This window comes from Canis lupus, chromosome 7 (genome assembly GCF_011100685.1).
Source record: "Canis lupus familiaris isolate Mischka breed German Shepherd chromosome 7, alternate assembly UU_Cfam_GSD_1.0, whole genome shotgun sequence".
NCBI classification, from domain to species: domain Eukaryota; kingdom Metazoa; phylum Chordata; class Mammalia; order Carnivora; family Canidae; genus Canis; species Canis lupus.
The window spans coordinates 11814284-11841998 of record NC_049228.1 but is presented as its reverse complement, the minus strand read 5'-3'; the positions used below and the strand labels follow the sequence as shown (position 1 = coordinate 11841998).

General features: G+C 40.1%; 1 long non-coding RNA gene across 5 annotated transcripts in view; it reads left to right on the top strand.

Annotated features, from left to right (window-relative positions):
- Positions 1-2102: 2102 nt before the first annotated feature.
- Positions 2103-27715, top strand: part of LOC119872500 — a 129824-nt gene continuing 104211 nt past the window's right edge. For 2 of the 5 annotated variants that reach the window (XR_005361952.1, XR_005361949.1), the window contains exons 1-4: positions 2103-2615; positions 6575-6758; positions 15596-15707; positions 20092-20175. This is a non-coding gene — a long non-coding RNA (uncharacterized LOC119872500). The remainder of the gene's footprint in view (positions 2616-6574; positions 6759-15595; positions 15708-20091; positions 20176-27715) is intronic. The other 3 variants (XR_005361950.1, XR_005361951.1, XR_005361948.1) reach the window with 2 other exon arrangements.

Below are 27715 nucleotides of genomic sequence, written 5' to 3'. Positions count from 1 at the left end.
TTTTACTTTCATTTTTTTTTATTGGTGTTCAATTTACTAACATACAGAAAATCTCTTTTTAAAAAAAGAAGGAAATATAGATGTGATATAATGTCAGACAGTGAGACTCGGGACAGTAGTTAAACTGGGTAAGGGGACAGAGAGGGCTGAAGATAAGTTGGGAATGATAAGAGGGAAAGCCTTTGGTCGTTTCATTTGGGGAGAATTCCTGATGCCCAACACAACGCCCCGCATCTACACAAGTACCTGACAAATATTTGCTGAATGAAAATCATGTTGGTTCAAGTAGATCTGAAGGAGCAAAGGGTTGAATAAGGCTAATCCAGTTATGCCTGCTTCTCCCCAAGTTCCCTGACTGTATCCAGGACAATGTCTGCCTGTGTGTTCACCCCACATTATGTAGGAATCCACGGCGAACCTAAGTCCCTGTTAGAGTTGACTATAATCACACCTTTTGTGTGGTAGTGTTGCACATTTTCTTCTTAATTGCCCTGGGCAAAAAGGCAACTGGTTGGTGAATGAAATACTTATGCTTTGAAGAATTGATGTTCTAATCAGTTCTATTTATACCAATGATCAACCATTTCTCAGTGAGGAGGAAGAGAAATTTTTCTGTGATCTCTGTGCGTCGAAGTGACTAATGAAGTCAATCTGGGCTTGGCAGATTTTGCCACAACTTGGACAGACATAGCCCTCATGATGTTGTGTTGCTTCTCAGCTTGCTGGTGCTCTGGTTCCCATTGCAATGATCTCATATTTTGGCATCTTCCTTTCAAAGTGTTATCTTCCCATTTTGCATGATGGCTCAGGCTTAAGGCACCACCTACCACTTTTCTTTCAACCAACCTTGTCTTCGTAACAAATATTCTGAAGACCAAACATACTCTATTAGTTTTATTGTTTCAATTTTGGTGGAATGGGGAAAGAGGGAAGTTCATGCTCTCACAATTTTCTTCTTTAGTCTGAATGTGAGAATTGGACATTGGGGCTCTGTGTGAATTGAGATTCAGACAAATCGGGTCCATTCTCTAGTCTTGGTTAAAAACAGTTTGCACAGCATGAAGGAGATGAGCAATAGGAATGGTTCCTATTCTCTTCTGTGGACCCTAGCACACCTTTCCTATTGGGCTGTCACCTGGCCCCACTTCTCCCATGAAGCAGTGTCTTTCCCTGCCCTGGGGGGGCCCTTTCTGGTTCTGCACTTTTATAGGAGTCTATTGCTTTGTTCACACCAGTCTTTGGACAGAAAAAAAAAAAAAACAATCAAAGTCCATACTCTAAGTTCATTTTGGCTCTAATCCCCGCTATTTTGTCTGTCCCACCCCTTTCTCTCTTATGTATCACACTGTTTATCTCCACAACCAGATCCCAGACTCCCCAACAGAAAATCACATAGTTTCTATCTACCCTTAACCAGCTCCCTCAACCACCTTGTGCACTAATCAGAGGTCTTCCAATCATTGCTGCTCAGGGCTTGGGTAAGAAAAAGATCAGAAAGAAACGGAATATATTTCCAGCTTCACACTCTTTCCTTCACTCTTACCAGTTTGTAATTATATATTTACTTATCTTTTTACATATTGACTGCTCTCCCTTCCCTCAAGCTATAAGCCTCATAAAGGCTGGAAAATGTGTCTGCTTTGTTGACCAAGGTATGCCTAATGCTGGCCAGAGTAAACATGTTTAATGAATCTCTGTGGAATATAGGAGTGAATATAGAGAAGAAGGAGTTCATTCAGGGTGGATTTTCATTTACCCTAAAGAAGTGAAATGAAAGCAAACTTTGGTGGTTTTGTTTAACTGTGGGCGAATTGGTATGGACCAAGAAATTCAATTAACTGTATTCATCAATTTTTGTTTCTGGGCTAGAATCATGAGACTAAAACTCCAGAATTCTTGGTTCTACCTCTTTTGTGGCATTAAAAAACAAAAACAAAAACAAAAAAACAACCCCCCAAGCCCAAACCTTGGCATATTACACCACCCAGATTTTTTTTCTTTGTCTCCAAGAAGGCTCAGCTGAACGGTAGATTCCTCACCCAGCGCAACAATCACAAACTCCGAAAACCTCAGCTGCCCCAGATGATGTCACAAAACCCTTAAGAATGCTCACTGCTGAGTTGGGCACAAGTCCAGCAAACACAATTCTTCCTGCCAGTTATTCAGGGTCTTTGACAGATTAGGTGGTCTTTTTTCTTCTTCTGCTGCGTCTTTTTTTTCCAACCTCTTAAAAGGCAGTTCAGTTTACCTCTAAGCAAGACATTAGCTCTGGCTGCCCCAAATAACATTTTAATTGAAGTCTCAGTCCAAACAAATGCCCAGCCTCTTTATTAACCCCAACAGTGTAATTTTTCAACCTAAGACTGATTCAGGGGCAAACTGTCTCACCGAGGCTGCCACGCAATGGGACATGGCAGTTTTCCTCAACCAGTCTCTTTTCTGACCTTGATTTGAACCTTAATCTCTTCTAACGATGTTTTCTTTATTAGCGTCTCACAGCCGTGGCACAAGACTAATTTTCCTGGTTTTAGACTATCAGTTTACAGAGGGATTTCATTCCCCTTTTTGCCCCACAAAGTAACCAAGATTTCACGGACCAATTTGGGAAAAGGAAGGTAATATCTATTCTTCACATTTGTTATGGTTTATTGGTTGGTTGGTTTTTTTTAGATATAGTCATTTAAGTGGCTGCTTTGCAAAACGTTCTGTAGAATTTTAGATTGTATTTTTGATGTACATTAAAGTTTAGGTACAAAGAAGTCATACCCTGAATTGTCAGAAAACCCCCCAAAAGAAACAAAACTCCTTTAAATGATTTCAAAAGAGTTTTCATCAATAGCCTGATCCACACTCATAAAGGTGAAAACTAATGCTATTATCTGAATAATTCAGGCAAAAACAATATGTTTTTATTAGAGACCTCTAATCTTTTAGGGGAGATCTGAATTATCCAGATAATTGCTGCAATTCCTTCCTTCATTTTTATGCTTAAACATAATCAATGAGTAATGACAGAGAAAATCATTTTTCTTCATTATACCTCCCCATTTTTTTGACATTGGTAAAATGATCCAAATTAGAAAGAAAAAATGCACATACTTTTCAATAACAGTGAAAAAAATGTGTTTCTCTATTTGGAGTATACCTTAATATAGCAGAACTATGTAGGTAGAAAAACAGTGCTTATGATCATGTGCTCAATTAGATTTATTATAGGTTTTTGTACTTTTTAGCATTAGCATGAAAGCATATTGGTTATTATTTTTTATAACCTAATTGGAGGCTTTGTATCTAGTTACCCCTCTGTTCTCAGCTTAATACAATAGTTTGTTGATTGCAAAAATTACATTTCTGTGACTTTAAAGTCCTAGAACTAGGATTGCCATTGAAAGTTGAGGATTCAGTCTGGTGTTTGGAGGGCAGGGACCATGTGCCCTCTGGGTGTGAGGAGGTAGGCAGCTGGGAACAATTGTCTGTCCCCTGCGGTGTTCAGTGGCATTAGCAGCATGTTGGCACGATAAACTTTGCCTTCATTTCACTGGCTCAAACAATTAGTGGGATTGAATCAGAGTTCTCCTAGATCATAGTTTATTATATGTTATTAAATTCCATTATTCAAGAAGTTGCTGCTATGATTATAAAACTTCCCAACATATCCTGCAAAGCCCTCATCTCCATTCCTGGTGCATTTCCTTTTACATTTATCTTTTGCTTCTCTGATAGACAAGTTTTTTTTTTTTTCTTTCCCCTTGGTGCTTATTTAAAGAGCTAAGAGCTAATTTGAAAATACATCTACGAAAGGACAACAGAAATGAGATGTGAAAAAAAACTGGACGAAGATTCTTAATTAGTCCATTATTTGACACGCACGATTTAACATGGTATGCTTAGCATTGTGCATTCCCCAAAAGAACAAGGCTCTTTTTTTTTTATCCCAAACTTTAACTCCCTCTCATTCATTATATCCCTTCTTGTCACTTTCCATTAGCTGATCATGACATCCTTTGCTGGAAGGGCGAGCAAGCAGATTACTTCCAAACTGGTGTAAGTGACACTCAAAAGACTGGCCTAAAGGGGCTTCTGTGGCAGCAACAAGCTCCTCAGCCCCTGGAGTTGGAGAATGTCATTTCAATAATATATTGGAGTCCGTTGTCACATCATTTCTGTAGCAACTTGGCAACTTCCCAGAAGTGGCAGGAATGGGTCTTCTACTGTGATAGAATCTGATGTTATCACGGTCACTGATGAGAGCAGTAATTTGTTAGTATAGTATAATAATATAATTAATAATTATTATTAATAGTATATACTATATATACTATATACCGTGTAATAATAATAATAATACTATATATACTATATACTATGTACTAATTATTATTAATAGCAAGTATACTGAATAATTAAAATTCATATTATTATTATGCTGAGCCAATCTAATCCTTCTAGCTAGTGTCTTGCATTTTACAGATGAGGAAACTGAGGACCATAGTAGTTAAATAAATTGTCCATGGTCACACAGCTGGTAAGTAGCAGAGCTAGGGTTTTAATCGAGGTCTGGCTGACTCCAAGCTATGCCTCTTTTTGTTAAAGCAAGTTATGCATAACACACCAACTTTTAGGAGACTTCACCTAATTTTATTGCAACTGAGAAATAACCCGTCATCAGGCACTTCTGAGCAGAGGTGGGGATAACTGAAAAAGACAGTCAGGGATTCAACACACGGGAACAAACAATGCCAAGGGAAGAAGTGCAGAATCTGACGCTCTGATCAGGTCAGCTCTGGGGGAGTGAACCATTCCCAGCTCATCATCCCTGCCTCCGTCCCCCCAGCCCACAAGCCCTCCTCTACTCTCAAAGGTCCAACCTCAGGAATCATCCTCAACCCTGGAAGGGCATCCACCTGGGAAGACCTGGATGGTTGCAGACAAAAGGTGTATCCTATTCATCCACAGCAGTGAAATCTGATCTGAACAGCCCTGGGACCAGTCCTGGCTGCCACTCAGACCCTCCTGCTGGCTTCTGGCCTCTCAAGCTCCTCTGTTCTTGAGAAAACAAGTCTTCTTCATTAACCAAATTTTACCTTTTTTCCTTCACATGAAGCACGTTTTAGCTTCTTTGCCCAGCAACCTTTGAAATATTTTGATTCTAGAGAACAGGGAAATACAGAGCAATCCATTAAGTACAAGTGACCTGCTTTTCTACTCCCAGGAGAAAATTCAAAGTCCCATGATATCTATCTTTTAGGTTTAAGCTACACATATATGCTGGGCTGTAAAACATGGTGGTAATAGGATAAACTCTGAAGTCGGACCACCCAGCTTTAAGTGTAGACACCCCCACCAACAGTGTGACCTAACCTCTCTGGATCCCAGTTTTCTCACGTGTCAAGTACCTCCGTCAGAGAGCTGTTGTGACAATGATCTAATGTGCATGAAGTAGCTGGCCCATGGGAATCACGTCCTGCATCTAGTTATCGTTCTGTATGTGCTGGTCAGTGTTCTCGTCTTAGCTGCTGTTTTTTTTTTTTTTAATTTTTATTTATTTATGATAGTCACAGAGAGAGAGAAGCAGAGACATAGGCAGAGGGAGAAGCAGGCTCCATGCACCGGGAGCCCGACGTGGGACTCGATCCCGGGTCTCCAGGATCGCGCCCTGGGCCAAAGGCAGGTGCTAAACCGCTGCGCCACCCAGGGATCCCTTAGCTGCTGTTTTTGATGATGCTCCAGACTCCTTGATTCCAAGCCTGTATTTAAGTTCATCCTCAGCCATACTTCTGTCCCTTCTCAGTCCGTGGGGCGTGATCAGCTTCCTGCTTACACCTCACTGGTGATTTTCCAGGTCTCAGTTCCTGTCCATTTAACCATAACTCTTAAGTAAGTGCCTCCAGCATCTTCTTTCCACGCCTGTGTGATGGACGCATTTCTGCCTGGATGCCCTGCTCGCCCTGCCTGAAACCGAGGCAAAGCCTGAGTGCAACCCTCCTTGTTCAAGGCTGGACGTCCTTGAAGTGAGTGCTGGTGGAGGCAGTATCACAAGGGTGTGATCATAAAGACAGCAGCAGTGTCACCCCACAATTTTGGGACCTCTGGAATGTCAATGAAAAACTAGCCTCCCGATATACAGATGTATACAATACCACAGCGAGTGCATTTGTTTAAATCATTTTAAATGTAAAAGAAATAATGATTAAAAAAGTCTTTTTAAAAAGCCCTCTGTCGTCAAGGCCACCTTCCCAATGATCTTTGTACCTCGGAGAAGGGGGGAAATTGTACATATGTATGTGTATTTTAACTGGGGGAGTGTGTGTGCTGGGAGAGTGGATGGCCAATGGCAGGAATGGGGAAGAGGGAATTATATTTAATGAAACTGGGAGTTCACATGGACCTTTCAGACTTAAAAAAAAAAAAAAATGTTGGTTTTACATGCCAAAGTCTTGAAAGGGACTTGACGGCTCACGGCTTTGGTGTATTTTTCCAGATGGCAGATGCCATTTTGTGTTTTGCATAAACTGACTAAATTTGCTTGCTCTTTGTACTTATTTCAGAGGCAACCATTCTTTTCTTTCAATAGGACAGAAGAGCTCCTTGGCACTGGAACCCTCCTGGTCTGGTGAGGGAGGGATGAGGGATGCTCTGAGGACACACAGCCATCATCCAAAACTTCCTGAGTTTGGAGCAAGGCAAGAGGTTGGACCAGAGCTTTGGATCCACGTTGCCTAAAGGATGGTTCAGACTGTGTGAGCGAGTCACAGAAGGTGAGCTATGCAAAGAACTTTCAAAAGTTATCTTTCCTGCCCATTTTTATCTCCACAGAGGACAAATAGGTTCGTGGCACTCTTATTTCAAGACCTCTACATCTTACTAATTGCCGGTTGTGTGATCCTGAAACTTAATCCCTCTGCACTTCAGTTTCTGAAAAAAAAAAATTAGGATGATAGGAATAAATAACACTCATCTCTTAGGATTGTTATGAGATTCCATGAGTTAATCCACATAAAGGATTTAGAACAGTGCCTGGCATCTAGCAAGTGTTCAAGAAATGTTGGTAATTATTATTTTTATGATTCATTTCTGTGGAAATTTGCATGTTTTCCCCTTATTTTCTGAGGATCGACCTGCCCGACTCCCGTTGTCATCATGCCAACTCTTTGGGTTGTTTTTATGGAAATAGACTGATAATAGAGTGGTTCAGCTGTCGGCTTTGCAGAACAGAATCAAGTTGAAGTTCTTGAAGGAACGATCAGTAGCTACATCTCAAGAGTGATTTAGTGTCTCCATGCCTCAGTTTCTCCATCTATAAAATAGGGATAATAATAACCATACCTGCTTCACAGCATTTTTGGGAAGAGTAAATGTGACAGTGCTTGCACAATATCTGGCAAGGATGTAAAGCATGTCAGTATTGTTATTGTTTTTGCTGCCCCAAATATACTGAATAGTGCTCTTATATTCAAAAGTACCCCTAGGAGCTTGTCAGGGCTCCAGGCCTCTAGCTTCATGTCAGCTACCTCACCAGAAAAGAGAGCAAACACAGAAATAGAAAGATGCTGTGAGGCCATGGCTTTACTGGGACTCTTTGCCAAATAATGACACAGAATTGACAGAGTTGAGTCTTGCTCAACATGGATGCCAATTAAAGTTAGAAAACTCAGATTTCTGAGCAGACCAATCCCCACTCATTACATTGGGGATTATTCCAAAGGACAGGAACTATTGGGATAGGAATTGTGGCCTTATTTTTCAGTCCTACACCCCCCAAAATACAGCATACAGTCAGGGAGGCTGTGAGGGAGCAATAGTCATCCGGGCTGGTCACCTCTCATGGAGGAATCTGGCATTTGCACATCATAAGTATTTACATTTCGCATTTTCAAAAACTGCTTATTTTTTTCCCCTTCAAACTGAAAATGGATAAAAGTTGCATCCGCGAGTGATAGAGGCCCCTCTCTGATCGTGTTATCGAACAGTTGAAAACTGTCTGTATCACATTCATCATTTTCATCCAGCGGTGATGAGTAGTCTCTATTAATAACTGAACAAAGAGGAAAAAAAGGAACTCTAGAAACTCTCACCCCAAAGCCAACACAAAACCTGAAAAAACCCCGAAGAACTTAGAAAAAGGGAGTGGGAAAAGGGGACACCTGGGTGGCTCAGTAGTTGAGTGGCTGCCTTTGGCTCAGGGCGTGATCCTGGGGTCCTGGAATTGAGTCCTGCATCCGGCTCCCTGCGGAGAGCCTGCTTCCCCTTCTGCCTATGTCTCTGCCTCTCTCTGTGTGTCTCTCATGAATAAATAAATACAATCTTTTCCAAAAAGGAAGTAGGAAAAGCATCACAAACCTTGCAGGTACCTTGTTTGCTCTGTTAGATCTTTCTGACCCCCCTTTCTTCTGCTGAGTTACTTCCCACAGTGAGAATAAGATGAGAATAAGACTTGAGTTGGGAGAAAAGATGCATCTTCTCCTTCTACCCTGGGATGCGAATGCTCAGCAGGAGACTACATTTCCCAGCCTCTCTTGCAGTGATGGGGGGGGCGGGGCACATGACTAGTTCTCATCAGAGGACCAGGAGCTGAATTGAAGAGATGTGTGTCACGTTGGGGCTCAGTTAAGACTGCACGTAGCCTGCTCCCTCTCTGTCTCTGTCTCTGTCTGTCCATCTTCTGGCTAGAAAATGCCTTGATATCATCCATGCATAGAAGACATAAAGTCATTACCTGGAAGGAACGTGAATTCCTGAATCACTCCTTGGAGAAGGGCAGCCCAGAACAGCTGCCCGACCAGGACTGTCCACATGAGACTGTTTCTGAGTGAAAAATAAATGTTCATTTGTTAAGCCCCTGAGTGTTGGGGAATTGCTTGTCTTATCCGCAGACATTACTTACTTTGACTGTTATAGAAATTGATAGCAGAAGGGAGCTCTAGAAGCAGTTACTTTTTCTTCTCACCTTCGCTTAAAAGGCAGTCAATTATTTCCTGATACCCTCTTCTTCTTCTATTATGTTGTCCAAAGCAGCCAATAATAACCAACACGTGCTACTTTTCACCTCTAAGCTCTAGAGTCACATGGTCTGATTTTCAAGTTACTGAAAGCAGCAGTTTTGCCAAGTATTTTTCCACTGCATGATATGGATCTCCAGCCATCCAGGGGAATGTATCTGCTTTTTGCCACTTGACCACGGAGTCAATGCCACATATTTTAGGGTTCTTTTGCAGGACACCGTACTGGTACTAAGTATAATAGTCGAGTTTAGTCAGAAAAATGTAAGCCTCTTGTGGCAGATGCAATGTAATGTGTTCACCAAAGGATCTATTTTCTATGGACACACGGGAAGATCATAATCCCCTCTCCTCTGCAATTTAATTGAGGCCATAGGACCAATTCTTTGTAACGAAGTGTAAACAGAAGTATTGTACTCACCTTTGATCCAGGGAGGTAAGAGTACGTGTATGTTTTCTTTTGCCCCCTCTTCCATGGAGATCTTGAAGGACACATGTTCCAGATGGTAGCCAGAAGATAGAAACCACTCAGCCCATGACCTGAACAAGAAATGACCTGTATTTTGTTATACTAGCCAGGGTTTGAGGGTTGTTTATTACTGATACATACTCATTCACATTCTGAAATACTCAGAGTATTTCATCAGGGAGGAATTCAGTGTAAGGAATTAGAAAATTATAAAACCAGAATCACTGGGATAGCCAGGGAATGAAGAGGAAGGGTGCTCTTGCTAACTTTCAGGATAGGTGAAAGTGAAGGCTCACCAGGACATCAAGTTGCCACCGATGATCTCAGCTGCCTACAGCACCGATGGGGGTGAGGCTAGGAGGATGCTCGGAAGCTGACACATAACCCCAGGTCTGCTTTCTGCCAATGCCCACACACCTGCTTGTAGCTACTGATAAGGAAAAATGGCTTTTTCCTTCCACTTTCCGATGATGGCAAGAGCATCTCTCAGTGGCACATGGTACCCAGAACCCCACTGCCAAAAGAACCTGGGAATTTGGTTGTCAGGCTTTCAGCCCTTATGGGACAGAAGGGAGCTTAGAAGGACAAAGATGGTACTTACTGAGTCTCGATGAAAGATGTCAGGCACAAATGCTTCTTGTCTTTCCCATAGGAAACCCAAACGGTCATCCCTCCATAACTCATTTCCTTTTCATTCTTGAGGACAGATGTTGATCAATTCTTTATTCCCGGGTACCAGACATTACCAGGAAAAAACCCGAGAAACTTGTGAATTGATTTGGATGGAATGACAACAGAATCAATAGCAAATAAGAAAGTTGTCCCCATATATTTAAGTTAGATTTCAAGGGTCCTGTTCATGGAATCTGATGATTCTCTCTAACGGCTGCCCTAGTTTCTTCCCCAGCTGAAGCGATTCTCCTTCCTCGTCTACTCAGAGTGACCATGTAGTGCTGCTACAAGTGACAAGTGACAAGCTTGAGCTCAGGTCCTGTCCACATAACCAAAAAGAGGAGGATTTGATAATGATCAAAGTATCATTTGATCATTAAATAACATCATTTAAATAACCATTATCACGGTTATTGGATCCATAGAGATTGCCAATAATGTGTGTGTGTGTGTGTATATAATGCAGTTTAAAACAAACATATATACATCAAATTGGTTGTGTAGAGTTAGTCAAAGTGTTTCTATATTTTATTCACTCGGCTTTGAGCATGGCTTTTGTGCTTTGGCAGAGCTGGGATTTCTTTGAGAAAATGGGGCTTATGAGTTCACATAGGGGCAGAGTGGGGAGTATTGTGTAAGTGAGGAGGGGATGAGGTAGACTCGGGTGTTAGAAAGGACCTGTTCAGCCAGAAGAAAAGGATACTCAGGAAAGGGAGGGCCAGACCCTGGTGTGGTTTCATCTAGAAAAGGCACAAAGTTAAAACCCCGTGGAAGATTAAAGACATCCTCTTGATATTTATTTTCCTCATCAAAAAAAGGTAAGACTATTGTGCCTATGGTAAAAATAATAGTAGAATGACTCAGACTTATTTACAACCATCAAAGAAATGAAAGATATGGATCATGTCACTAATTAATCTTATTATCATTATAAAGTGGTGACCATATCCAGCTGAAATGTTGTGTGCATAATAGCACAATTATGGGGGATGTGATGATGTAACAGTTGCCAGTGCCCAGTATTTAGCCTCTCTTTTCCATTCCCACCCACCCTGATCTATGGCTATATTTAGTTGTTTTACACAGTGTACCTGGACCAAAGTCTATTTTACAAAATTAAAAGAATAGAGAGAAGTTAGTCTTCATAGAAAAACCAAGCTCCCTAAAATCTATTTCCCTTGGTTACCCATGTTCCTTCTTGGTAAATGTATTTTCTCCTACTTTGCACCTAGAATCATGGATGGAACACAATCATGAGTTTATTTTGTGTAAAGGGAAGTAGAGCATTGAGCAATCATCTAATGAATGCAGTCAAGATGGTTAGTGAATCTGGAAAATTCCACTCTCAAAAAAAATTTACTTTCTCTACTCTGTAGCAGATTTCCTCTTGGCCTTAATTATCCACAGAGTTGTCCAATTTTCTGATAGTCTTTACCATTGTTGACATCACCTTAATAATTTATTTAATGGATTTCATGGGTTCATTTGGGAACCCTTTATTCTAAGGGCTGCTTTTATAAATTATTCAATAAGCATTGAACACTATTCCAGTTATCTGTTGCTGCGTAATAAACGACTCCAAAACCTAGTGACTTAGTGCAACAATTTATTATTATCACTCTTGGTTCTTAAGGTCGATGGCTTCTGCTGCTCTTACTTGAGTCCCTCATATGGTTGCAGTTCTATGGTAGCTGAGGCTGGAGCCAGTGAAAGGTTTCCTTATTCATATGTCTGGTGTGGGACTAGTCAGGAATCTTTTTCTCTTCACATAGTTAGCTTGGGCTCCCTCAGAGCCTGTTGCTCTCTTGGTAATCAGCCTTCTTGCATGGTGACCAGCTTCCCCCAGTGCAAATGCTCTAAAATCCACATACAAGTTGCAAAGCCTCTTAAGGCCTAGCCTTAGAAGTCATATAGGTCAGTTCTTCTACGTTTTGTTTCTCAAAGCAGTCACCAGCCAACCCAGATTCCAGGAGTTGGAGAAATAGAGTCCCTTTCACAGTAGGGGGATGGCTTGTGCATTTGAGGAAGGACAGAAATGATGGCGGCTAATGACAAGCTATTGAAAGTACCTACCATGTGACAGGCACTATGATAACGTGCCTGGGGAAACATGTTGAATTAAACAGGCATGGTCTCTGCCCTTGTGGGGATTAAAATCCATCTTAGCTTTAGTGTTTACTTGACAGTTTTCACAATCCACTGCTGAGCTAGATAAATCTCAAAAACAAGTATATTTGGCTATTAAACTGGTAAGCGGTAATATGATAATTTGTGGTCTAGTCATTTTGACTTCTTCAATAACCACATTGAATGAAATTTGTGATTATCTGATCCATAGCTTGTGTGATCCATTTGATGAGCTGATCGGTGCATGCATTCTCTAAAACACCTAAGCAAAACTGGGATGTCATCTGTTGCTTAACACATTGAGTTCCTGCTGTGAATGGAGGCTAAAACTAACATTTTAAACTTGTGGTGGGGAGTATCTAAGACACCGAAAAGGCAGATTTTTGTCCCTGGTGAGCTTCCATTCCTTTTGACCATGAGTAGGTGGAGCAAGCTGTGGCCATTACAAAGGAAAATGTGGAACCCAGAAAATGCAGAAGAAACGAGACAGGCCGTGTTTTCCATCTCCCTCTGGAGAATTCTCTTTTGGAGAGAGATAATAGACTATTCGCCTCAGTTTTCTTCCCTCCTATGTCATTAAAGGAAGGTGATCTAGGTTCGGTAAGTAAAAGGAGATTTCAGGACAGGAATGTTGACAGAAGAATTGGTGGTGCTCAGCAATCCTCAGGTCTTATCGTTTTTGGCATAGTTTAGGTCCATTTCACGGTAACAGCTCTGAGGGGCTGGGGGAGGGGGCTCATGATGACACAAGAGATCCCTTGACATTTCAGAAACAAAGGTCAAAGCCTGAAAAGGCCCCAAAGCAGGCAGAAATTCCTGCACACGCTTGTCAATTCCCTGCCATGAAGCTGGTATCATATTATGCCGCCTTAGATTACGTCTGTGCATCTATGTTATCTCACCTGCCATGAAAGGACATTACAGGGGATATTTTAGGTAAAACAACAACAATAATAATACATACTTTGCCTTAATTGCGTAGATATTTTGAGCAAAACTAAATTTTGGCTTAAGTGCCATATAACAAGGCTCCTCCATTAACTTTGACTTTGTGACTCGTACTTCATCAGATTGGATACTTTTCTCACACTACTGAATCTTGTGTCCCTTGGGTATCATTTGCTAAATTAAACTTCTTTCCACTTTTCATGCCAGTTTATTTATCTGTCTGAAATGCCTGTCCCTATGCCTCTGGAAATTCGTAATAAATTTTAATTATACCTTTCTCTTCATTTGGCCAGTGCATATTTATTTCAAGTGTTTTGGGCTATGTTGTTGTTGTGCGCCTGCTGATAGATGTATTGCTTTATAACTTTTTGTGGGCACCTGATTTGCCCACCTTCTTATCAGATGTTAAACTGAATGGCAGGAGCTTCCTTATATACAGAAGTATATGCACATGCGTATGTGTTGTATATGCATCCATACATGCAGAGGGCACAACATGCTCCATGCTCTACTTTCTTTCTGTTAAAATCAAGCATATTTTGTAATTACCTGATGAATTGGATTAATACATATGTGAAGTGGGATTATTCTGAGTTTTAAAGTACCTCAACTACATATTCACAAAGATGAAAATAATCTAAATTATTGCTCATCTTTTCTCTGGCGAAATTCTTTTCAGGAATTCACGATAAACCAAAGTACTTCAGCTATGTGAATAACTGTGATTGATTATTTGTGGCAAACATGATATTTTTTCTTGAATTATGGAAGTCTTACTCTTCAACTGAGGCTACCAAGCCTTTGACGTTTCATGTCAGCCTTATGGGAGTTTATCAAGGTTTTAAAAAATTGGAGAGGACTATGAGCATGACTTGGACGACTTAAACTCTTCCTTTATAATGTATAGCTATCTCCCTGTTCTGGCTCCTAAATGACATACAATATTTATTTATTTATTAGAGAGAGAGAGAGAGAGAGAGAGAGAGGCAAAGTCACAGGCAGAGGGAGAATGCCTGTCTCCATGCAGGGAGCCCGATGCAGGACCTGATCCTGGGACTCCAGGATCATGCACTGAGCTGAAGGCAGATGCTCAACTACTGAGCCACGCAGGCGTCCCAGTGACATACAGTTTAAGTAGAAACTTGTGCTTGGCCTCAGGAAAAATCTCCTAGCATGTGTCATCACCACTCTTCCCTTTTCTAACCAATTTGCTGTCCCTAAAACCTTTTCATATTACAAAGTTTGATGCTGCCACAGCCTATGTGCTAGGTCAGGGGCACTGCAAGTTGTCTGATTTTAGGGTCACCAAGAAGTATTTTCTATCCTTCAAAAATCATAAATTATCTTGACATCCCTGATATTACAGTAACATGAAATAAACCTTTCTTCTCCTAATTAGGCTTATACTGAAAATGCAAATCCTGCTGGAAGCATTCATATAATGATGGGTCCTCATTCACATAAGATGATCATGACTGATGGCAGATCTTTTTTTGAAAACAGGTTTTGATTAGGGCAAAGTAGTGATTGAGTTTGGGACAGTGGTAGGTCACTGCATTCTTAAAGCAGCTTGTTCAGAAGTAGAATATTGATACCCCGTGGAGAATCCAATATGATCCCTCGATGTGCAGAAAGGAGATATTAAGTCTTCTGTTTATTTTAAAATTTTCATCTTAGGGGGCACTTGGATGGCATAGTGGTTGAGCATCTGCCTTTGGCTCAGGGTATGATCCCTGTATCCTGGGATCAAGTCCCCCAGTGGGCTCCCCACGGGGAGCCTGCTTCTCCCTCTGTCTATATCTCTGCCTCTCCTCGGTGTCTCTCATGAATAAATAAATAAAATCTTTTTTAAAAAGATATATGTATCTTATATATATATAAGCTCACAGCCCAACATGGGGCTTGAACTCATGACCCTGAGATAGAGAGTTGCATGTATAGCAACTCTCTACCAACCAACCAGCCAACTGAGCCAGCCAGGTACCCCAGGGTTTGTATATTTTTGATGCACACAATAAAGTAATACACATGTAATTTATAAGTAAAAACAGACAAGTTGCATATACCTTAAGTATTTTTACTGATAGAACTGTGTGATCTGAAAGCTTAGCATCCACTGCTTATGCAGGGTAAATATGGGTAAGGTTATTGTGAATCTACATGGAAGAACAGGAAATAGTTACAGAACAAGTGTTTGCAACCTCAGAATCCTCACTGCAGTTATTAGTGATTTCAGTTATTGGATCAATAGGGAGTTTACTAACTCTCAACCTGACGCCAGTCCCTTTTAAGATGTCAAGAAATTGCTCAATTTTAGGATGTTGACCAAAGAAAGTAGATTTTAATCATGCTTTTTTCCCTCCTATTTTGTTTTCTCAAGGGTCTCATGGGAACAGAAAGTTTTGAGAGAGTTTACTGTTTGTGCAAGATGACTGGTTGGGTAAAGAAGTCCAAAGTTTATGATCTGCAGAACAAATAAAACCTGGGCAAAGGTAACTGAAACGAATGTCTCCCATCTTGTCCCTTCAGCCTGTCTAAGGGGATGTTTGCGCCAATGATTGCATAACTGAGAATCTAATCTATGTGTGTCAAATGGAGAGGAGGCACATTTTAGACTCCTACTGGTTAAAAATAGTCACTGCCAGTTATTCTTCTTGGTTTGATAGGCAATTGAATTGTGGTGTCTATACAGAAAGCATATGAAATATCTATTTGTTGATGGGATTATTTCTAAATATCCAGGTGTTGCTTGTCAGACAGCATCAGAGTAGCTAAAAATTCTAAAAAATTAGAATTTTTTTCTCCTTCTCCTAAAGTAGACACTGCAGAGCTCTTGGGAAATACTAAAGTAAGTTTACCAGTTCATGGCTACTCTGGACTTTTGTGGTGGTGATGATTAATGACATCAAGGACCATTGGCTTGTTCTTGTGATTACTCCACAATAATTATAAGTATTCGGACTGGATGACTTCCAGTCTAAAAGACTAGACAACTAGACAACTAGTCTTTTAGAAGATAACTTCCAATGCATAAATGTTGATGGAACAGTGGAAAGTTACTGAGTGGTTGAGGTTAAGAACTTACTATTGGAGAAAAAAAGAACAATGCTTTGGGTCTCAGAGATCCTTACTGATGAGATATTGACTGAAACATTTCTCTTTAGTTTGACTTTTCTGTTGTTGTTGCTTTTGTTGAAACTTGAAGTTTTTTAAGCCAAGTAAAGAGGCATTTTATATAGAACAATCATGAATTGTGATAAGGAATGAGCCAGAAGCCCGTTTTGGATAGAAGCTAAATAAATTAAAGAGGTGACCTCTAATTTTAAAATTAGGTACTGGAGAATTTTATAAACTTTTTACAAGTATATTTATCATTCAAGAATTACTTTCTCAAAGAAAATTTTAAGGAGGAGATTAAACATGAAGAACAAACCAATCAGAGTGAGATCCTCTGCCTAAATTTTGGATGGCTGAAGAAATCCTAATTGATTTGATAATGTGTTGCATGAAACCCACACAGAATTGTCTCTGCCTGTGTATGGTATACTGGTAGTTAAAACTAGTTAGTGTCCAGATTATCTGAATAACCATAAGTTTGTGGTTATAATTGTTTAAAAAGAAAAACCCCATAATTTTCCAGTGTGGAAAAGACAAATTCCAATTTCTAAGCCTAAGCCTTGCTATGACCTATTGTTTGGAATTTCACTCATGACCAACTATTCACATGGAAAAACTAATTACAGTATAAATTTAGCTTAGACATTTGGAGGTACTTCTGTAGACTGAGACACTGGGCTGAGTGGCAAATGGGTTGGTAGTTTCTGGACTCTTCCAAAGTCCAGAGTAGACAATTATCTTTTGGAGGTTATAAATTTGTCATTTTCCCCCCTGGAAATAATGACCTTTGGAGGGTCCATCAACTCTAGGATTTTCTCAGCTATCCATCCAGGGCTTACAACATCAAGTGTGTGAAATTATCTGTTCTGCCTTTAAGAGGAACTACTTACTGAGAAGCATTGGTGACTGGGGATAGGTGTATACTGAGATAATGTGAGTTGCAGGAGTAGAGATGATGGAACGGTTCATGATTCAAAAATGGGCTTTGATTACTGGGCATTTACCCCAAGGATAAAAATGTAGTGATCCAAAGGGACACCTGCACCCCAATGGTTATAGCAGCAATGTCCACAATAGCCAAACTATGGTAAGAGCCTAGATGTCCATTGACAGAAGAATGGATAAGGAAGATGTGGTATATATATATGTGTGTGTATATATATAACAGAATACTACTCAGCCATAAAAAAACGAAATTTTGCCATTTGCAATGACATGGAGGGAACTAGAGGATATTATGCTATGTGTAATAATCAATATGAGAAAGACAATTATCATTTGATCTCACTCAGATGTGGAATTTAAGAAACAAAATAGAGGATCATAGGGGAAGGGAGGGAAAGATAAAACAAGATGAAATCAGAGAGGAGACAAACCATAAGAGACTTAATCGAAGGAAACAAACTGAGGATTGCTGGAGGGGGTGGGGGGCAGGGGGATGGGGCAACTGGATGATGGGCATTAAGGAAGGCACGTGATGTGATGAGCACTGGGTGTTATATAACACTGACCTCTAGCTCTGAAACCAATACTACATTATATGTTAATTAATTGAATTTAAATCAAATTCAAAAAACAAAAATAGGCTTTGAAACCCATGGAGCCTATTAGATGGGTCAATGAATAATAATACAAACAGTACTTATAAACCCAAGAACGTGAAGGCATTTGATGAAGAAGATGACAGAATGGAAGAGGAAAAAAAAAAAAAAAGGGACAGCCAGAAGGACAGAGAGGGACAGGGACCAGAGGGCCCGAGCCCGAGCACGGCGGAGGCGCACGGCTGGCGGGCTGCACGCTCAGAGGGCCTGGTTTTCCAATCTGGCACTGGGCTTGATGAGTCTGTTTATTCAGCTATGGTATCAGACGTTCCCTTTTCCTGCCCGAAGAAGTCCCCTTTGAAGAACTGCTCTGCTGGGGAGTAGCTTCCCCTTGGACGGTGACTCCTGTTTGCAGACCTAAAGGGAAAGAACTGGAAAGGCCACGAGAATGTTCTTTAAAGCGATATTCCAGCGCCACGTGAGGGGAGGATGAAATGGCAGTAAAAGATTTATTTCCCGGTTGAGGTATTTTTTTCCCCTCTCAAGTGAATGTAGCACTGAACAAAGGTGTCACATGAATGCGACAGGGGTCAGATGTTCTTGGGGACCTCCGGGTCTGTGTAGTGGGGTGGGAGAGAGCACTGTGCGGAGCGGGAGCCCTTCCAGCTTCTGTAGGCCTGGAGAGAGTGGGGGGCACACCTGCTGGAGTCGAGAGAGAGTCGGAGCGAATTCAATAGGCCCCGACACCTAGTCTTGCAAGTCTGTCTCTGCAAAGGAATCGCTGGTGGTGACTTAATCAGAGCACCGGCCTATACTTTCAAAGCCAAGCAGCAGAGAGAACTTGAGTGAATTGGGAGACAATATTCATTACCAAATTGGGTAAATCAGAGGTCAAAAATTTCACTTGGGGGCTTTACTATTAATTTCTTACAGCTCAGCGGCACTTTTTACTTTTCAAAGTAGTTTTTCATCTAGCCCTCACATTAACCCTGTGAAGTAGCTCATGTTGATGTCAGGATCCTGAATTTTTTCTCTTTGGAAAAAGGATGGGGCCAAAGAAAAGGAGATGGTTCCCTAGCTCATCACTGACAGGGGCAGGACGACAACCCAGGTCTCCTGACTCCGGGACCAGGTCTCTTTTCTCTGTGTTCTTGCGACCTATACAAAGTGACGATGGGAGTTTCAGAAAAAAGGAAGGTGACATTCTCCATCTCCTCCCAGGCATGTAGAAAGTTGCTGTGACTTTGAAGCCACTGCTTTGCTGTGTCCAAATTCTCTCTCCGGGACTGGCCTTAGGGAGGAGATTCAAAGTGAAACCTTCAGAGGGGGAAGTCTCATTCTAGTCACTGTGGCTGCCCATGCCTCTGGTGGATTTGTTCAATCTTTGCCTGTACCACATAAAACAGGAGCTCTCCAGAATGAAAAGGGTTCTTTGTTCCATCTCTGAGATGAACCCTTTGAGTAAGAGATGCCACTTCACGGTGAGGCCTGGCTTTTCCAGGAGAGGGGATGGGACCCACATTCTCTTCTTGATTCCTGGCTGAGACTCGATGGCTCACATTGACTCTGGGGCCTGGAGGTAAGGTTCGTGCAAAAGGGAACTCGGGGCACCAGCAGTGCTTGCTTGAGGGGTCAGAGTGAACCAGAATTTCCTTCCAGGGAATACAGATTTATGTATGTCAGGGCTCCAGGGAGAAACTCAAAAGAGGTCTTACCTACTTGCTGCCTTTTCTGCTTTGACACACAGAGCCTTCTATTTTATCTATTTCTGGATGGTTGTCTTCTTTCTACATGTAGATCTGCAGTCGCCCAACATTAAGCTCTATCTTGTCATTATTTGTGTCCTCTAAGACTTCCTAGGGTTTAAAGTATCTGATGAATGAATGGGAAGCCATTTTCAGCCAAGTGCTTATTCCAGGCTCTCTCAGCCTATAGTTCAAATCCAAATCACCAGGGAAATAGGCATGTGTACTTTGAAATAAGTCTCAAGATGAATCTCATGTGCACCGAAGTTTGAGGATTATTGTTTTATCCCTTTTCTCCTTAGCTCGGACCCCTCTTGGTAATAGAACAACGCTATAAGCACAGTCTCAGATTTGTGTGATGTTTTCTAATTCACAAGGCTTTTTTCACACATTGGTCTAATTTAATACTAACGTGATGGGGCTGATTTAACAACAGCCCTCTGATTTGGATCCCTTTCCCATTCACTTTTCAGATGAGGAGACAGGAATGAGAGTCTTTGGATCACATGACAAGTTCCCGGCAAAGCCTGTGTTCATCCCAAGTTTTGTGATTCCAGGTACCATGCTTTTCCCCCCATTACCCCTGTGGCTCTATACCTTTGTGAGTGTTGCTGTTATTGGTGTGGGAAGTGTTATTCCTGATAATACTTACTGTCTACGTAGCTGGGGACAGCTACTGTGATACATGTATAAAGTCAGGAGGAGCTAACACTGTGTATTCCTAATGAAGTCTATGGTAGGATAAGTGGCTAAGACTAATAAGGAAGTGTCCTTTCACGCAGATATTACAGTATAACATTTTTGGTCAGTATCAACTTGGAAAAGCAGAATTGAGACCTAGTGAAGGATGAGGGTTCTTCGAGAGAAGGACATCTGGTTGTTCACCTGTGATTAAACCATATTCTCCTGACTTCATTTAACCAGGGATGGAGAAGGGATGGGACTCAGGCTGAGACCCTAGGAGTTGCTCTGTGACCTGGAGTCCCAGGGATGATCAGGCCAGCTCTACTGGCTGTAGAGGTTGGCTGTTTGAAATATCTGTGAGGTTCACAGCTAGGGCCAACCAAGACAATGAGGAAGTGGTGTGGACATACAGAATGTCATGAAGGGGAGTAGGTCTCATCTCATTTAATTCAAAATGTCCCGAATGCTCCAAAGTTCTAGAGAGCATGTAGTCATGCTTCAATGATGATTTAATGGTTGCTAGAATATTCTAAACAAAACTTTCTGGATGGCTGTTTACTCTCTGATTAGTTACAACATACAGACAGCCTTCAGAAATGGAGACTTGTCAACTAAAAGAAAAGGTGGGTCTGAAACTTCTGCTAGCACCCAATTCTCTCCCACTTAGCTGCGGAAGGACCTCTAATTTAATCATGGAGTAATAGATGATTGATATGACTGTACCCTGATTAAAAAAGGTTTCATTTTACTTGTGCATGGTACATGGAATTAGTTAAGGGTTGCATAGGAAAAGAAGTGATGGGCTATTGTTCACATTAAATTATAATGACAGCCTTCCTAACCACTGTGTATTTATTATGTAAGAAAAGAAAATGTCTAGTAAAATTCTGTATAGGTTAATAACACCTTCATAATATACTCCTTCTTTTCTATTGACTTGAATAGCCCTCCTACTGACTTTTAATGGATTATTAGAGTTAATTACATCAATTGCAATATAATTGATTCTTAAATACTATGTAGAAACCTCATACAATTATGGAAAAACAAAAGTTATCTAGACATCTCAGATCAAAAAAGATTTGGAATTCCTGCACATTTAATTTCTGATAATCACTAGTCAGTTTGGACATTAAGATTGCATGGTGTCCTGTTTTCCCTTTGCTAGGTTTTGACAGAATTGATAGTTTTAAAACATTTAACTCAATATGCATGGAAATATAAGATTAAAGCTGTGAATGCAATTTTTTTCTAAAAAAAAAAAAAGATCACTTCATGGCTTAAAAGCTGAAATGTGTTACCTGCCTAACATTGACAGAAACAAACTCAAGGGAAAATCAAAAGTGGATTTGATGTTGAGTTTTAGAAATCTCTTCTCCACGGGTGTAAAGATTCCTGTGGATCTTAGGGTTTGTTACCTGAGGGCTTTAAAATATGACAAGGGGATGAATTGTGCCTAAAGGGGCAAAAAACCCAAATTCCTTGCATTTTATTACCTAGTCACAGGCTATGTATTCTAATGTCAAAACCACTGGTTGAAAAGTGAAATATCATTAATATCTGCTATTTGATGTCATATATATCAAAAGACGTTCCTGTAATAGAGTTGTATGAATGTAACCTTTTCATTTTTAACTGATTTGGGGAAAGTAGTTTGTGGGTATTGACACAGTTATCAATGTGAGTTTTCTAAAAGACTCTGCTGCTTCACTGATACAGATTTCTAGATCATTCTAAAATGGTCAACAAAGAAATGTGTCAAAGCTTGATGCAGTGGGAAGGTCACTGGAATGGGAATCAGCAAACCTGATGTTTTCTGTTACTATTTAGCTTGATAATTTAACCTGAGTGGGCCTTAAAGTTCTCTTCCATAAGATGAGAGAGTGAGCAAGCCTCTAGGCTTTCCCTACTGTGAACTCTCTTGCCTTTGAACTCTTGGTAATCTTATTTTCTATAGTAATTCATTTGATTCTTAACATAAGCTAACTTATATCAATATGTATATTGTACAAATCAATATGCCCTATATATATATGGATATATGTCTCATCTGGTTAACTAGGGTATGCATTTCCAAGGACAGGGACCATGCCATATGTCATCTCTGTGTGCTTATCTTATAACATTTACTATGGTATCCTAGTAGAGAATGGCTACTGTTTGGTTGGCTGAGCGGCCAGTCAAAAGGAAGTATTTCCATTTTCCCCTGAAATTCTTGATATAAAAAGAATAATAACAAAATATCCTACTCATTATAATAGTTTAATTTTCAAAACTGTTGTAAAGTTTTATTTTATGAAATTTTCTGCTTTATTTTTTTAAAAGATTTTATTTATGTATTCATGAGAGACACCGAGAGAAAGGCAGAGACACAGGTGGAGGGAGAAGCAGGCTCCACACAGGGAGCCCCATGCGGGACCCAATCCCAGGACCCCAGGATTGCGCCCCAGGCCGAAGGCAGGCGCCAAACCGCTGAGCCACCCAGGGATTTCCAAATTTTGTGCTTTAAATCAGATGAATTTAAGATGTAAAATTTGATTTGCTGTTTTAAAAAATAAATTGCAATGCAATTCCAGTAATGGAACTTGAGCAGTCTATTCTAAAGTTCATCTGAAAGAGCGACGCATGACAATAGCTATGAAAAACAAACAAAAAATTTAAATGAGTGAGGACTTGCCCTGTAGTGGTGGTCAGAAGGAACTATTCATCTTAAGCAGTATACAGTTGTGATATAGTCCATGCACAAGTGTCATGATAGAGAAATCAAATAGTCAAAAAGATTACAATCCTAAGAATATAGGAGAGTTTAACAGATAATATGGAGGGATTTTGAATCAGTGGCTGAAGAGCGGACTGCTCAATAAATGGTGTTGGGACAACTGGCTCTCCATCTGGACTCCTACCATACACAAAAGTAAATTCCAGATGGAATAAAGCTCTAAACATAAAAATCAAATCTATACAAGTATTGGAAGAAAATATGAATGAACCTTTTTTCTTAAAAAAAAATCATCTTGGGTCAGACATTCTTTGTAAACAAGATGAGAAACCCAGGAGTCATTAAAGAAAACCTCACAGAGTTGACTTTATAAAAAAAAAAAAAAGTAATAAAGTTAAAAGAGAAATGACAGATTGGGACAAAACACTCGAATCATACATTACAGAATAAAGGGTGTTACAGTCCATTATTTAAAGAGTGCTCCCAAGTTAATGAGAAAAATAAATAACATACTTGAAAATGGCAAAAGATAAAATAAGCAATTCTCAGGCGAAATTGCAAGTGGCTAGCAAATGGCTGAAAAATATGTTCAACCTCATTAGTTGTAAAAAAAAAAGTACAATAAAAGGACATGAGCTGTCTTTTTTTTTTAACCTATCAGATTGGCAAAAAACTAAGGGACCTGATTTGCTATATCAGTTAAAATGAATGAATATACCATATAGGCCATGAAGGAGAGATGTCAGTAATATGTTGGTAGGTTAAAGAAGCAAGTTGTAGAAAATTGTACATTATATTATGTTACTTTCATAAAACTTCTTAAAAAACAAATTTAAGTAGAATTTATGTTAATAATTAATTATTTATGCATTACAAATACCCAACATTATCTTATATGGTAGCTATCTTTTGGAATAGCACTACAATGAGAGTAAGCATATATCTGTAATCTTTGGATTACTTTTTGGCTGGAAAACATTCCTTTTATTATGCTTTATTTAACACTCATCAGGCTGAATAACTGATCCTTAAGAGACAGTTACAAGTCATTAGTTCAGGGGTGTAATTGAATTGAGTATTTTATTAATACAGAGCAGTATTTTATGGCATTTCAGTCAGCTCTGATTAAATTCTTCAAATCAATCCTGTTGAATTGGGTCATTGAAAGAGGGTTCTGGCCCTAACCCATGGCTGGGGTTAGGATCTGGTCAGGACTCCTTTAATCTTTAGGTTCTTGGGTTTTGTGCAAGGACTGAGGTAGAACTGCGTCCTCTGTCAGCTGTGATTATCCTGTGTGACATCCAAGGACACTCCCCATCTGCCCCAGGAACATCCAGAGTGTTAACTAAATCACAATACCCTGGAACCCAGGCCATCAGCACTGTTGAACAAGTCAATGTAAATAAAGTCTTGTGATTAGTTTGAACTTGCTTTCAAGTTGTTTGTTAGCAAGGAGTTAACAAGTTCAGACCTTTGGCCATCTGGGTCTTTAAGGAAAGCTTTTTTCCCCATTCCAATGACTTCCTGTTCATGGGAAAATTAGAGGAAATGAACCTCTAACAGGAGGATGAACCCACCCTTTTCCAGTCGTGTGGCTTAATTTGTCAGGTGTAATATTGGCACCTGGTGGCTTGTATTGGCTTCCTGCCCACCCTTGCTGGGGAAGTATCCACATACTTGCAATAGGCGGTAGAAGACTTCAAAGCCATTTGTAAGAGAAAGGATATTGTCATTAAAGAACTTAATGGTGAATACTCCCATTTAGTGATGTCAAGATAAAAGGAAAATTTTAAAAACACATTATCTAGAATTTTTTTCTGATGTATCATATGACCTGTTAAAACAAAGTAATGTAGTTGATTTAGTAACAATACATTTTTAAGGATATGTATTTATTGACTGAGTGTTTAGCTTTCTTGCTTTTGAGAAATTAACAAAGGTGTCAATTATTTATAAGAAGATAATGAATTGCTTCTTTAAGGATATAATTCTCTTTGCTCAAATTCACCTTTAAATAGGTACTCTATTTGTGTTTACTAATGGAATTGTTTCTTTTGAGTCAAAAGGGAAGAACTACAACAATATCAAGTGGATCTGGTAAATGAAAAAGAATGATATGGGTTTTCAGAATTCATTAGGAATTTTGGATGGGTATAGCTGATTCAGTTCCATACCTCTCAATTTTCAGCTAGAAATAATTACTGCCTTTTGAACAATGGTATACTTAATTGTCCAGCAATTCAAGGTAAATTTATCTATGAAAGGGGATTAACCAAACTATAATCAGTGGTCATTAAACCATAATAAATTCTACATAACAAGGGAACTTATTTTAGTTTTTTTAATTAATGTAAACTATATTAGCTTAGTAGATCTAAAACTCCCATGGCAGAGTCAACATTCATAGATATGGACGACAATAATGGTTAATCCCCGTAAAGCATATGTTCATGGTGTCCTCATTGCAAACCTTAATCAGTAATTATCATCAAATGATTAACAAGTTTTTAGTGGCCTGACACAGTATCAAAAAAAGTTTTATAAATTATTAATTGAATAGATATTTGTTGAATATTTAGTCTTTGGAAAAGTGTAGAATTGGATTTGCTCTGGCAGAGGGGCAACACTAAGGACACATTACCAAGCCCCCTCAACCCTAAGCGTTGATGGCAACTTTCCACAGATCTTACCCTCTTTTACAATCTCCCTGGCTGGCAAACCTGAATGACATGAGCAATTAGAAATAATATGTTTTGTGATATAAACTGTAAAGGGGCTGGGGGTCCAGAAAGAGATCAATGTTGATTGAATAACCTTTGAGGAAGAGGTTAGTTTGCTAAATCTTAAGGATGAATAATGTTTAGATAACCAAATAGGAAAACAGTGGACATTTTAAAGTGAGTGGGGGCTAGGGATGAATGAGTAGGTCCTTTGAGCAAGTAAGGGCAGAGGACTCCAGCACTGGTTCCAGGTTCCTGTGTGGAAATAAGGGAGATGGGATTGGCAGCAATAATATGAAAGTTCTTGTAAGCTCAGCAGAGGAATTTGGGTTTTGAAGTATGAGATGGGGGTGGGGTAATGTGATTTGAATAGTAATTTAGGAAGATTTTTCTGGCAGTTATTTACAAGATGACTATAGCAGGGGACAGGCTGTCAGGAGGGAAGATTCGTAAGGGACTCTTGTGAGAGAGAGAGTTACAGGACAACTCCAGTTGGTGATGGTGGAAATGGAGAGAGAAACCAACTCAAGAGACATTTTGAAGGAGGGAAAGATGGGACAAGGTGGCATTGAACATTGATTATCTATATGGTTAAAGATAATCCCATAATTTCTACCCTAGAAGGCTGGATAATTGATAACACCACTGATCTCTGGATGAAGGAAAATGATGACTTCAATTTTTAGACAGATTATATCTGGGATTGATTGGGATGTTCCATAGAACCATCCTATAGGCAATTACAAACATGGGACTCACTCCCCAAGTATCTAATTATTAATGTCTTTCTGTGCATATCAAGACCAGCTCAGGCCTTTTCCATATGATGTTTTTCAAGAACTCCAATATACACTCTTCTTTCTCTTTGTCAAACTCCTGTAGCATTTGCAGCATGCACTATTTGTGAAGCACTCGATCATACACATATCTGTGTTCTTGTTTAATCAGGTCAAACATGAATACCTATCTTGTTTTGTCAGTAAAACTATAAATGCCTGGAGGGTAAGGATCAATGTTCCTCTTGCATCAGTTAGGAATTATATTGTACTGCTAAGAACAGAAGCTCCCAAACAGTGGCTTTAAAAAAATTAAGAGTTTGATTTTGCTCCTATATAAGAAGTATAAAGGCACGTAATCCCTTTTTAATAAAGATTTTATTTATTTATTCATGAGAGACACACAGAGAGATGCAAACACACAGGCAGAGGGAGAGGCAGGCTCCATGCAGGGAGCCTGATGTGGGACTCGATCCCAGGACCCTGGGATCACAACCTGAACCAGAGACAGACGCTCAACCACTGAGCCACCCAGGTGACCCTGAAGGCAGGTAATCCTAAAGTGATTTGGCAAATCTTGATAAAAACAAAGACCCAGCCTCCTCCTACCTTTCCACTGAGCCATCTTAGCATGGATTTGTCACTTCAGAATCACAAGCTGGCTGATCCTTTTCAAGTAAGGCATCAGTGTGCCGACAGGCAGAAGGGGAAAGGCAAAGAGCATATGGACTTTCCAACCTAATCAGCCCTCCTTTTTTTTTTTTAAAGATTTTTTATTTATTTATTAGAGAGAGGGAGAGGGAGAGGGAGAGGGAGAGAGAGAGAGAGAGAGAGAAACAGGCAGAGGGAGAAGCAGGCTCCATGCAGGGAGCCCGACGTGGAAACTGATCCGAGGTCTCCAGGATCACAACCTGGGCCGAAGGCAGCGCTAAACTGCTAAGTCCACCTGCGCTGCCCATCGTGTGTGTGTGTGTGTGTGTGTGTGTGTGTGTGTGTGTGTAGTGAAGTGGTTTGCATTCTTGCAAAACATTTATTTTTTTATTTTTTTAAATTTTTTTTATTGGAGTTCAATTTGCCAACATATAGCATAACACCCAGTGCTCATCCCACCAAGTACCCCCCTCAGTGACCATCATCCAGTCACCCCAACCCCCCACCCACCTCCCCTTCCACCACCCCCTTGTGCATTTCCCAGAGT